We start from the raw sequence: 12,424 nt of genomic DNA, 5'->3' as shown, positions 1-12,424 counted from the left end.
ATTGATCTTTCTCTTTCTGGGTTGAGTGATTTCAATTACTATATTGCTTTTATCAATTATTTTTAAAACTCAATAATGGGAGATAATGAGTAAAATAATTATCATCACAATGATCTCCAGCAATTTGGTCCAGGCCAAAAATATAATGATATCCCAACCATTCTGAGTTCTGCCTTAAAGTAACCTCTATATTTTAAATCAATCAATCCTGAGAAAATGTGAAGATTATGCTTGCAAAATATGTATTTTGAACTTTGGATAAACGCTTCATTGACTCATATCTCATAAAATGTAACAAATGACCAAATTCAGCTTGTTGGCAAAATCGAAACATAATTTGAATCTATATAGTCATCAGGATGTAAGTTAATATACAGGTGAAATCTTAATTTAATCCTTTAGAAAGTCACATATTTAAAATTGCTTGCTCCATAGATAAGTTAATGATTTTCAACAAAGCATGCAATAAGGTGAAAAAATGTAAATCCCCTTGGAGTGCCAAATATATGTCATTATTCAACAGCCAGTTCCATTTAGAATGATTTCCCTGAGTAGTTGAATTGAATGATTTAATCAGCATGCTATTTCCTATTTTCTCATTTATGCACATTAAACTGAGAGTATAATCGCCCACATTATATGGAAACCCTTTCATGTCCTGAGCGGGTCAACGGTATTATTTTGAGCTTATTTGGCTGAAAGAACCCGGTTTCTATCTGTTCGACGTAAACTGATTAAATTCTAATTGCATTTACCATATTCCTTATAGATTTTGTTCAGCGTAATTAAACCAATTAAACTTAAACACACTTATTCACAGAAGGTGCCAAGAAAAAAAAAAAGAAGGAAGGAAAACTATATGTTTCACTCACTTGATAGCATCTTGAGCCTTTTAGGACGAGATTAGACATCATTGCAATTAATCGAGTGTAATTAAAAAGTAAAGAGATTCTGGTACTGTGGTCACTCATTGACTGGTGTGATACCAAGTGCTGAAGCCCTGTTGACCGAAAAGCAATTAACAGGATATTTTTATGTCATTTATCTCAACAGATACTCATCGGAGTTACAGTTCCAAGAACCACGTTTTGGATGCACTGGGTGTTCAAATGCTAATTGAAGATTCTACTAACATTACGAAGATGTGCAATGGAAAACAATTTTTTTTTAATCAATCTCTGCTGTGCAGGGGTTGACAAACTTTTTTTTAAAGGGCCATACAGTCCCCAGTGCAAGGGTCCAACTTTGCTGTTGTAGTGTAGACGCCACCATAGGTGATCCGCCAAAGGTAGTGTTCCCCTCAAACTTCACTTACAAAACAGCCAGATGTCCCATGGTTTACCCAACAGTCTGTCCTCAAAACATAACCTCTTAGAGTAGCGACTACTATGGACTGCATTCTTACCAAGAAACATGTCTAGCCACCAAAAAAAAAAAAAGGCAAAACAAAACAAAACAAAAAACAGGTTTACTCTTTATACTGACGGATGTGTGGTATGTGGGCATCACTGATAGTCCTTGAGGTATAAAAGCAATCAAAGATTGGATTTATTTGAAAAACACAATAATATAAAAATCACTGTTATACTTGGGTCTACGTTTGTGTTTCTCTATACTAAACAGTTTCATTCAAAGTATGAGGCAGAAGTGAAAGAATAGTGGATTGTTTTTCCTAATTTTAGAAATCCATATAAATCAAGGGTCAGTCAGGGCGCCTGGGTGGCTGACTCAGTTGGTTGAGCGTCCAGCTTTGGCTCAGGTCATGATCTCCCCGTTTGTGGGTTCGAGCCCTGGGTTGGGCTCTGTGCTGACAGCTCAGAGCCTGGAGCCTGCTTCAGCTTCTGTGTCTCCCTCTCTCTCAGCCCTTCCCTCGCTCATGCTCTGTCTCTCTCTCTCTTTCTCTCTATCAAAAATAAATAAACTTTAAAAAAAATCAAGTGTCAATCAAGACCATTCGAAAGGTCTCTGATTATAAGTCAGTGCTCTCTTTGCTCATTATTTTTTGAGCATTTAGTGAAATGCACACAAATAAATCATTTATGTCATCTTTCTTTCATTTTATTTTTATTTTTGTCTTTAGTTTGAAGGCTTGATGTGAGAAGCTCCTGTGGGGTCACTGTAAACTGGCAAAAAAGACACTATTTTATGACTACAGTTTAAGAGCTGGGAACTAGAAGTTACCCTGGGGAAAGCATTCCCCATGTTAATAGTTCAAAACCCTTCCAGACCTGTTTTGGAATCTGGGAGAAAATTGTCCAAGCACCACTCCCGTCTCCATTGACCTTCCAGCCTCCACACTGAAGAAAAGCTGTTCTAATTCAGATTGGAAGACCTTTGCCTTCCTCTACTGCAAGTCATTTGCACATCATTGATATGATAATGTCTCCTGTGCTGGTGGCCTCGTAGCCCCGAGTCTTGAACTCTTCGCATCAAACCTTGGAATCACTTTCTTCTTATCCGTGAATTGCGGTTTCTAGGGCAATGGAGTTTTTTCAAACTTGAGAGGGGTAACGTTAACTCTTGATACCGATATTGTTCCAGTTGTTTTCTCAGTAGAGAAAACCTGGCTTTCAGGCTCGGAGCTAGGAGGATACCCTTCTGTGTTTGGAGAAGACCCCGGTTGCATCAGATCGCAGAAAAACCAAAACAAACATGATTTGCACATCAAACGAAGTAAAAGTAAAACACTCTCCAGCTTTCTCCTCTGCCCCTTCCTCCAGGGAACACAATAGTACTCACCAAGCACCCATGCCCTCACCCTACAAGTCATTAAAAATGTAATGACTTAGCTTCTATAGTTATTATTCCCTGAAAAGACGAAAAAAGGCATGCCGACAAGAATAAGGGTGTATTGAGCTCTGAGGACATAAGTGCACTTACTAGCTGTGTAAACATCTCCATTTGTTAGCGTAGATGAACAAAGTAATTGTAGATGCCTTGAGTCTTTTGTGCTTGTTCACACAATTTACTAATTCACATCACAGGTCATCCAGAAGGGGTCATTCAGCTATGGGCATAATTGTCCAGGTTCAGTCGTTAATATAATCAGGAGTAATGTAAATTTGAGCAATTTGCCAAACCATAATTAGCAGGGCACAAACACTATACAGGGGAAAACCACAATTCTCTTCAATCAGTAGTCCAGTCCTCGTTAGAGTAAGCTGCTAGGAAGCATCTCCCACGGGGTGGAGGGCTCTAAACAGATCGTATCCTCTAGTCCCAGGTGGCCCCCACTTCTCAGAGCAGGGTGGGGAGGGAAGAGAAGAGGGAAGGTGAAGGGAAGGGCCCCTTCCTCCCTAGCAGTGCTCCTTCTATCTTCTCTCTCTGGGTTTTCCCAGCCTCTCCTTCCACAAGCCATGGCCAAGCCCACTGCCTGGATCATCTATCACCCACTGCACCAAGATCACAGGTGAGGAGCACCATTGTATGTTAAAAAGTGTTCTTAATGGAGACCCCCCCCTTACCTCGTCCTTTCCCTTAACATGGTAGACGCAGGGGCAGCTGGGTGGCTCAGTCGGTTGAGCGCCAGACTTTGGCTCAGGTCATGACCTCACGGTTCATGGTTTCGAGTCTCTCGTTGGGCTCTGTGCTGACAGCTAGAGCCTGGAGCCTGCTTCAGATTCTCTCTCTCTCTCTCTCTCTCTCTCTCTCTCTGTCCCTTCTTGGCTCATACTCTCTCTCAAAAATAAATAAACATTAAAAAAATTAAAAAAGAAAAAACAACATGGTAGACGCAGAGCCACTTTGTCACATGGGACTCAGCCCATCAACCCCTCTTTCCTCATGGCAAGTCTTCTGCTGAGGGGGTGCAACCAGTAAAAGCTAAACTGGACTCCACTTTTGGACCCTGCAATTGCACCTGAGGGAGTTTGCTCTTTCTTTCTTTCTTTCTTTCTTTCTTTCTTTCTTTCTTTCTTTCTTTCTTTCTTTCAGTTTAGCACGTTTTTATATATTTTTAAGGCTTAATTACACTGTCTTAACTTTCATTTATTTTTTACTTTTTAATTTTATTTCGATCTAGGTTAGTTTACATATAGTGTAATAACGATTTCAAGAATAGAATTTAGTGCTTCATCGCTTACATATAACACCCAGTGCTCATCCCAACAAGTGCCCTCCTTAATTCCCATCACCCATGTAGCCCATTACCCACCCAACAGCCCACCAGCAACCCTCAGTTTGTTCTCTGTATTTAAGAGTCTCTTATGGCTTGCCTCCCTCTGTTTTTAATCTTATCTTTCCTTCCCTTCCTCTATGTTCATCTGCCGTGTTTCTTAAATTCCACATATGAGTGAAATCATAGGCTATTTCTCTTTCTCTTCCTGACTCATTTTGCTTAGCATACATAATACACTCTACTTCCATCCACATTCTTGCAAATGGCAAGAATCCATTCTTTTTGATGGTTGAGTAATATTCCATAGCATATATATACACCAGATTTTCTTTATCCATTCATCAGGTGATGGGACATTTGGGCTCTTTTCATAATTTGGCTATTGTTGATAATGCTGCTATAAACATTGGGGTGCATATGCCCCTTTGAATCAGCATTTTTGTATCCTTTGGGTAAATATCTAGTAGTGTAATTGCTACGTTGTAGGGGAGTTTTTTTCTGTGACTCTGTTGGAATAAGCAAACTTCAGGGCTGTGAATGGCCACAAAGATTGGGGAATGGTGGCAGGAGATGGACCACTTACCCAGAGCATGGAGTAGGGGAGGGGGAAGGACACTGAAGCCTTGAGGTCCTCGTGCCAGGTGTTCCCCAACAGTTTGCTGCCTTCTTCCTTGGTTTCTGAAAGAAACACAGCATAGTGTCACAATAAAATCCCTGTGTGGGCTTAAATAAACTTCAACAGGTTTCTATTTGTTTCAACAAAGGTGTTCTAGTTAATATGCTAACCAGTGTACAAAATGTCCCAACTGAAAAAACCACACAGTGGACTCCAACTTCTGCAAAGTCATTCACATTGACCCCAAACTGTCCACCAACTCTTGGTCAGCCTCCTCACCCATCTTCCTCCAGGATTCTTCCACAGCTTCACTACTCCCCTCAAGAATTCTTGAGACAGCCAAGCAAAGTCTGGGAAATATTTTTCTAATGTTTAGGAACTTATGAGAATTCTGATTCATGTGCATTCCTGGCAAGAATTATGTTTCTGAGATACAGTAACACCAATATAGTTTTTCCTATAATAAGATTCCCAAAATGATGTTTATACAAGTCTAGCTACTCCGTTAGAGTAAATAATGATCTAGAATTTGCATGTAAATGTTTATTCAATAAATCACCTTTGGTGATGGATATTTTCAATGCTGCTATTATTGTTTCTAATGGAAAATTTAAACACTTCACTTTTGTATTGTTTTCTAGAGTTTATGAATCCTCTGAAAGGATGTTTTGTTGATTATTTCACTACGGCTTATCCTCTTTTATTCTTGAGCAAATAAATCGAATTTTATCTGCATTAGTCACCTCTGTCTTAGAAATATTTAAATGAGCAATGGCACATAACTCAATGAACCAAGCTATAACTGATGATTCTCCAATCTGGAGAAAACATGCAAGTGTATAACAAAATGTGAGGGACAGGAAGAAGTGTGTCAGGTGACAGAATAAGGAGAAAGGTCTGAAAACATTCAGTTTTGGAGTGTCACAGCTCATTAATTTATCAGGTATGTTCTGTGATCCAGAAACTATTTTCAGTGCTGAGAAGACACATTATTAACTAATCAAGAGCTTTCAGTCTCTGTGAGAAGGCTCAACACGGAGGACAAGCTGGTCTTATAAGCTCCCAAAATTTGCCATTTGCCACTTCTGCAGCCACCACTGGGAGATAAACTCTACTCTCACCTCCTCATGTTCTCTTTTTTCTCATCATTTTATCAAGTAAGGTGTTTTCCAGCTAAAAGAAACAGGGATTTTCTTTTTTTTTTTTTAATTTTTTTTTCAACATTTATTTATTTTTGGGACAGAGAGAGACAGAGCATGAACGGGGGAGGGGCAGAGAGAGAGGGAGACACAGAATCAGAAACAGGCTCCAGGCTCCAAGCCATCAGCCCAGAGCCTGACGTGGGGCTCGAACTCACGGACCGCAAGATCATGACCTGGCTGAAGTCGGACGCTTAACCAACTGCGCCACCCGGGCGCCCCAAGAAACAGGGATTTTCTTAAAACAATCCATTTCTCCTCCACTATTGGCTTATTTTTATAGGTGCTTGAAAATCTACTGTCGCCTTTGTTGTTTTAATGCTTGTGGTAGCGTCACAACATCAAAGTTGCGATAAACACAATCTGTGCTCAAATAGTCATAAATAGCTACACTGGGCATGCAAACACTTTACAACAGCAGAGTTACTATTTTCCCTCTTGTCTTTTTTGTTCCTGTCTTAACTTTACTATCATTCATTTTATTGACCAACAATGCATTGCTACCTGTTTCATGTTGAATAGTCCGTAATTTTTCATAGCTATTCAAGATAAGGAGAGTCTTTTATATATACCTTCACTTAATTATTTCTGGGAATCATGACTTGTTTTCTTCTAGATCAAATTTATGATGGCATTATATTCCTTCTGCCTCAAGAATTTCCTTAATATGTCTTGTAATGAAGGTTTAATTTATGAACTCTCTCTGGTTTTACTTGTCTGAAAAAGCCTTTACTTGTCCTTTACTTTTGAAAAGCAACTGGCTGGGTATAGAATCCTGGATTGACAAGCTTTTTTTTTTTTTAAGCACATTAAAGATACCATTCCGTTTTTCCCCCTGCAATTTATGACGAAAGTTTGACTTAATTCTTATCTTTAGTCCTCTGTCAGGTGTTTTTCACTTTGCAAACAACAATTTGAATATGAAGTCCTTGAATTTCTTTTTCTCGAGATTATCTGACTTGATGTTTTCTAAATTTCTTATAATTGTGGTTTTATATTTTCATTATATTTGGAAAATTCTCAGCTATTGTCTTTTCAAATACCTTTTCTGGCCCAGTCAATATTTCCTCTGTGTCTGGGATTGCAACTAACATAAATTACACCCTTTAATATTGCTCCAGTTTACAGATGCTCTGCTGACCTACCCAACCAGACACACATACATATTCTTTTTTTTTTCCATTTGACTTTCAATTTGGGTAATTTCTCTTGAATATCATCCTTATGTTCTGGATAATTTTTCATAGGGTTTTACCTCAGTGTTCCTCCCCAACCAGAGCTCTAGGTTTTACCTTTGCACTTATACCTCAGAGAGGGTCTAGATCCTTGTTCCTTCCCCTCCTTCAGCAATAGAAATTCCCAGTTGCTTGGTGCTTGGTAGCCTTGGCAATGGGGCAGGGGCATTCTGTTTTCCTGGTTCACTCTCTATCTTAGGTCCCATGTCCTTGGGTTTCTAGGGTACAGTTTTGGAAGTGATCCTGCTTCTCCCCCAGTGATGGGAGATCTCTAATTGCTTGGGCCCAGGATGATTTTCTGTACCTCCTCAGGAGTAGAAGACATTTCCTTCTATCCTTCCACTGGTTATATGAGTCTTCTTGAATGTGCACGCTGAGGTTGATGGTACTTGCTGCCTTTCCCCCAGAAGCAGAAGCTTTTGTTTCCTAGGTGAGAAGTTTCTGAGGGGTATTTCATGCCTCTCCTGCAGTAGCACTTGCATTATTGTCTTAGCTTGGACTGCCATAGCAAATTACCGTAGACTGGGGCTTAAACAAGAGACATTTATGTTTCATGGCTCTGGAGTTCATGATCAAGCAACTGGCAGATCTGGTATCTGGTGCAGACATTCCCGGTTTACAGATTGCCATCTTCTCATTGTATCCTCACATGGCAGAGAGAGGAAGAAACTTTCTCACCTCTCTCACTCTCTTTTTTAAAATTTAAATTCAAGTTAGTTAACATACAGTATAGTTTTGGCTTCAGGAGTAGAACCCAGTGATTCGTCGTTTACATATGATACCAGTGCACGGGGCATTGATCCCATTGATGAAGACTTCACCCTTATGACCTAATTGTTACTTCCCAGAGGTATTTCAACACACGAATTTTGCACAAACTTACAGTGCATAACAACCATCCTCTAGAGCTGCAAAAACACGGGTTCTTCTCTTTGTCACGCAGATCCCACTCTTTCTCAAGGTTGCATGGTGGTCCATAGAGAAAAGCCTACAATTGAATATCAACTTCCCTTGGATCTATAGCTCAAAAGTGTTCTGGGCTCTCACTGGATCCCACTCTTACTCTTTAAGCAATTTGACCAGCATTTTAGCTGAGTTATAATTATCTGCCTGTTTAGGGGATTGCATTCCACCTGCTTCCCCAGATTTTTACATGACTCCCATTTCACCTTGGAAGTACCTCTTCCCTTACATGTTGGAGACTGTCTTGTGAGCTCAGCTTTATGATAAGTTGAAGAAAATTTGTGATTCTGTAGCCTCCTCTTTTTTGTTGGTGTGGATGCAACGTTCTTTCTTCCTTTTTGCATTTGAGGCGAAATCTAGGAATCTACTTGATTTATAATATTCAGAAGTGGCTGTTCACAGTCTTTAGTCTAGAAGTACATTTTGGCTAGATATCTTGTAGAAAGTGGTGTGCTTTCACCTGTCACTGAGTGTTGGTTTGGTGTGTTGGCTTTCCAGAATGATTGGCTTTCCATTTTAAGTGCCTTGAACACTTGACTGGATGCCACTTTTTTCTCTATTTTTAAAGTCTAAAAAACTTTACAGGTATATGCTAGTATACAATTATTCTAGTAAATACTAGTGACTACATTGTATCCTCTATTCTACTATACTATATAGGTATATATTGGATACATTGCAGGATCAGTCCTAGACGAGTACAATAAAGTGAATATCACAATTAAGTGAGTCCGATGAATTTTGTTGTTTCCCAGTGCATATATGAGTTATGTTTACACTATGCTGTAGCCTAATCAGTGTGCAATCAGCACTTTGTCTAAAAAATGTACATATCCTTTAACCATCATCTGAGCTTTCAGTGAGTTATAATCACTGATCACAGATCACTATAATAAATATAATAAAAAAGTTTGAAATACTGTGAGCATTACTAAAATGTGACACAGAGATACAAAATGAGCCAATGCTGTTGGGAAAATGCCACCAACTGACTTGTTCAACATGAGGTTGCCACAAACCCTCACTTTGTAAAAAAAAAAAACAAAACACAATGTCTATAAAGTGCAATAAAGCAAAGCACAATAAAACAAGATACACCTCTAATATAATATAATATAATATAACATAATATAATAATATATACTATAGTATAGTTTGTATGCATGTGCATATAGTATACAATACATATATACATATACAGTATATAATATATAACTAGTATATAATATAGTACTCTATAGAATTTGTGGTCATGTTTTTTCTGGTACATTGATGTGCCCTGTTAATATTGGCATATATTTATTCCGTTTCCTTGTCTTGGTTTTCTTCTGTGACTGCATATCTCTTGTAGCTATGTTCTCACGAATTCCTTTGATCTCTTTTACTGTTTCCATTCTAATTTTTACTCCACAGCCCCTTCCAGAAAAGTTTGTTGACTCCACACCTACAGGAAAAATTTATTCCTCTTTTTAAACACGTGTTCTTATACTTTGTATGGATGTTAGGCTTAACCTTTTTTTTTTTTTTAATTTTAAGGTAAATAAGAGGTAGATATTAGTAAACAATTCTTCAGGACCAGTTTGCCCTTGTAGATTTTGTAGTTCAAGGGCTCTCCCCTTCACTGTTACAGAGATGAACTGTTGTTTCTAAAAAGGTGGAGACCTCGTGTATCATTGCCTACCTCTCAGAACCTGTCCTGTGTGGTTCTTGTTTCGCTGGCCACTGTCCCTAAGTGGTCCCTGCCCTCCAAGGTGACCTGCCAGAAGCCGTGCATGCAGCCGTGTTTTGAGCTATCACCTGTGAGGTTGTGAACATTCTCACTGCCTTTCCTCTCATGCTCCCCAAATCCGTATCCTTTGCTCAATCTGAGCCCGACTCAAAGCAGCTCAACATGAAGGCAGTTCTCTTAATTTGAGGGTGTACATTTTCTAGAAACGTCTGCCACCTTCTAATGCTAAGTCCCCTTTCTTCTTCCCATTCTTCTTCTCTGTCCCAATATCCTAGGTTTTGCTTATGGTCTGACAATCTTTGCTCCTTTAATGGCACTTTCATATCCTTGGTAATGTCTATTCTCTCTGTTCCCTAATTTGACTCCACATGCCTTTTCTGGTTTGCTCTTGTCACTTTCCTTGTCTTACGTGGTTTTCCTATGAAAAGGCAGGAAAATTCTGAAATAAGTCCTCTCAAGTTGTTCCTGCTAAAAGCTGCTAATATTTTCCTAATTGTTTTGATAGTTACTGAATTAAGAGTTGTATATGATGATTGATGGTTCAGTGACTCTCAGAACTGATATCATCAAGCAAACTTTTAATTAATATTCTCTCCTGGACCTTATGGTATAAAATATGCTGATTACCAAACAGACTGCATTTATGAAATAATTGTTCATTGTCAAAGAGACATTTATAATTTCCAATTAAAGTTGCTAATTAGCATGAACATCATGAGTTTCTCTTACTGAATTGATATAGTACTAGACAAAACAAAAAAGAAGAAATTTTAATTAGTCTGTGCAATCTTAATGCTGATAAATTTACATTCTCTTTTTGGCTCTTTAAAAGACTGAAAACATATTTAAGACACCAATTACAATCAACATGGAAGGATTCTAAGGGGTTCAGGCACCCACTGTGAACCACGGAGAAATAACCTTTGAACTTCTTTTTTTTTTTAATGGAATTATAATTGCTCTGTAGTTCATTTAAAAACTTTTATCCAACTGTATATAAAACAAATACAACTGCCTGAATTTCTATATGGTGATTTTATGATTATGAAATTAAAATGGTGAATATGAATGTTTAAATATCTTGTGGATTAAATAAAACTTTGGACAGCCTGCTAGTTAGGGTTTCCATGCTTCCAGAAATGTCCAGCCTTCTGGAAACTAGCAGTTTGCTTTTCCTTTGGCAAAATTTCTCTTGAATGTGTGGAAACTATGATTTTGTAATTGAGTTTTGTGTTTGTAATTTATTATCCAATAATTAAAATGTACATTGATGTACAAAAAAACCAACAAAATGAAACAGATATAGCCACTATCCACATCAAGTAATAAAATATTACCAATACAGTTGAGAACACTATGTACTTTTCCAGAGTTGAATCTTTCTCCTTTATTTGGATGAACCAGTACCCTAAATTTAGATCTTATTATTTCTTTTTATTTATTTTATTTTATTTTATTTTATTTTATTTTATTTTATTTATTTGTCTTTTGTGTGTGTGTGTGTGTGTGTGTGTGTATATACACACACACACATATAATATTGAGGAATATGAAATCTTGAGAAATCTTGCGGAATATGAACCACTGTTTTTAATGTGTCAATTGTATGCAAATGAAGCATGGATATTCCTTTTGAGTCTTGATTTTTTTTTAATGTTTATTTATTTATTTTGGGAGAGAGAGAGAGAATGCACACAAGCAGGGGATTGATAGAGAGAGAGAGAGAGAGAGAGAGAGAGAGAATCCCAAGCAGTCTCCATACTGTCAGCTCAGGGTCCCATATGGGTTTTGGTCCCATGAATCATGAGATCATGACCTAAGCCAAAACCAAGAGTTGGACATCAACTGAGCTGCCCAGAGGCTCCTTGAATGTTGATTTTCTATCAATAACTAGAAATATGAGATTCATTCTTTTTAAAAACCAAACAGCATTTGTTTCTTAATTTTCAAGTCATATACTAACCTAGTTTATGAAAAGATCAAAATATCATCTTCCACTCACCTCTTGTGTCATTTGTACTTGTATTTGTGTAGTGTCCTCTCATCTGCCATTACAAACAGTGCTACTATGAACATTCTTGCCAATATACCCTTGAGTTCATTTAGTTGTCTGTCTACCTCTTATTGGAATCTTTTTAAAAAAAATCCTTTACCTAGTTTGGATAGTATCTGTTGCTTCTTTTCTGTGTTGTAAATATCATTTTCCAGTTTAGGTCTTAATTTTGTATTTTCCTGAGGTGTTTCTTGGTGACTATATGTTGTTTATCTTGACGTAGTCAAACTCTTCACCCTTATTGTTTACGTTCTGTGCATTTCTTATCTTGTTTGGATGTCATAAAGATATAGTTCTGTAGTTTTGTTTTCAAGCTAAGTTTTACCCTCATGTTGCTAATATACATGGGATTAATTTTTACGTACACTTTAATGCATCAATACATTTTTACTTCCTTCCATACTAATAACAGTGACACCAATATCACTTGTGAACTAGTCCAATCTTTCATCACGGATTTGTAACATATGTATTTCTTCCATCCATGCATCAACCTTTCTGGGTTCTTAATT

Source organism: Acinonyx jubatus, chromosome B2, assembly GCF_027475565.1.
Source record: "Acinonyx jubatus isolate Ajub_Pintada_27869175 chromosome B2, VMU_Ajub_asm_v1.0, whole genome shotgun sequence".
Lineage (NCBI taxonomy): Eukaryota > Metazoa > Chordata > Mammalia > Carnivora > Felidae > Acinonyx > Acinonyx jubatus.
This window is presented reverse-complemented; position numbering follows the sequence as displayed.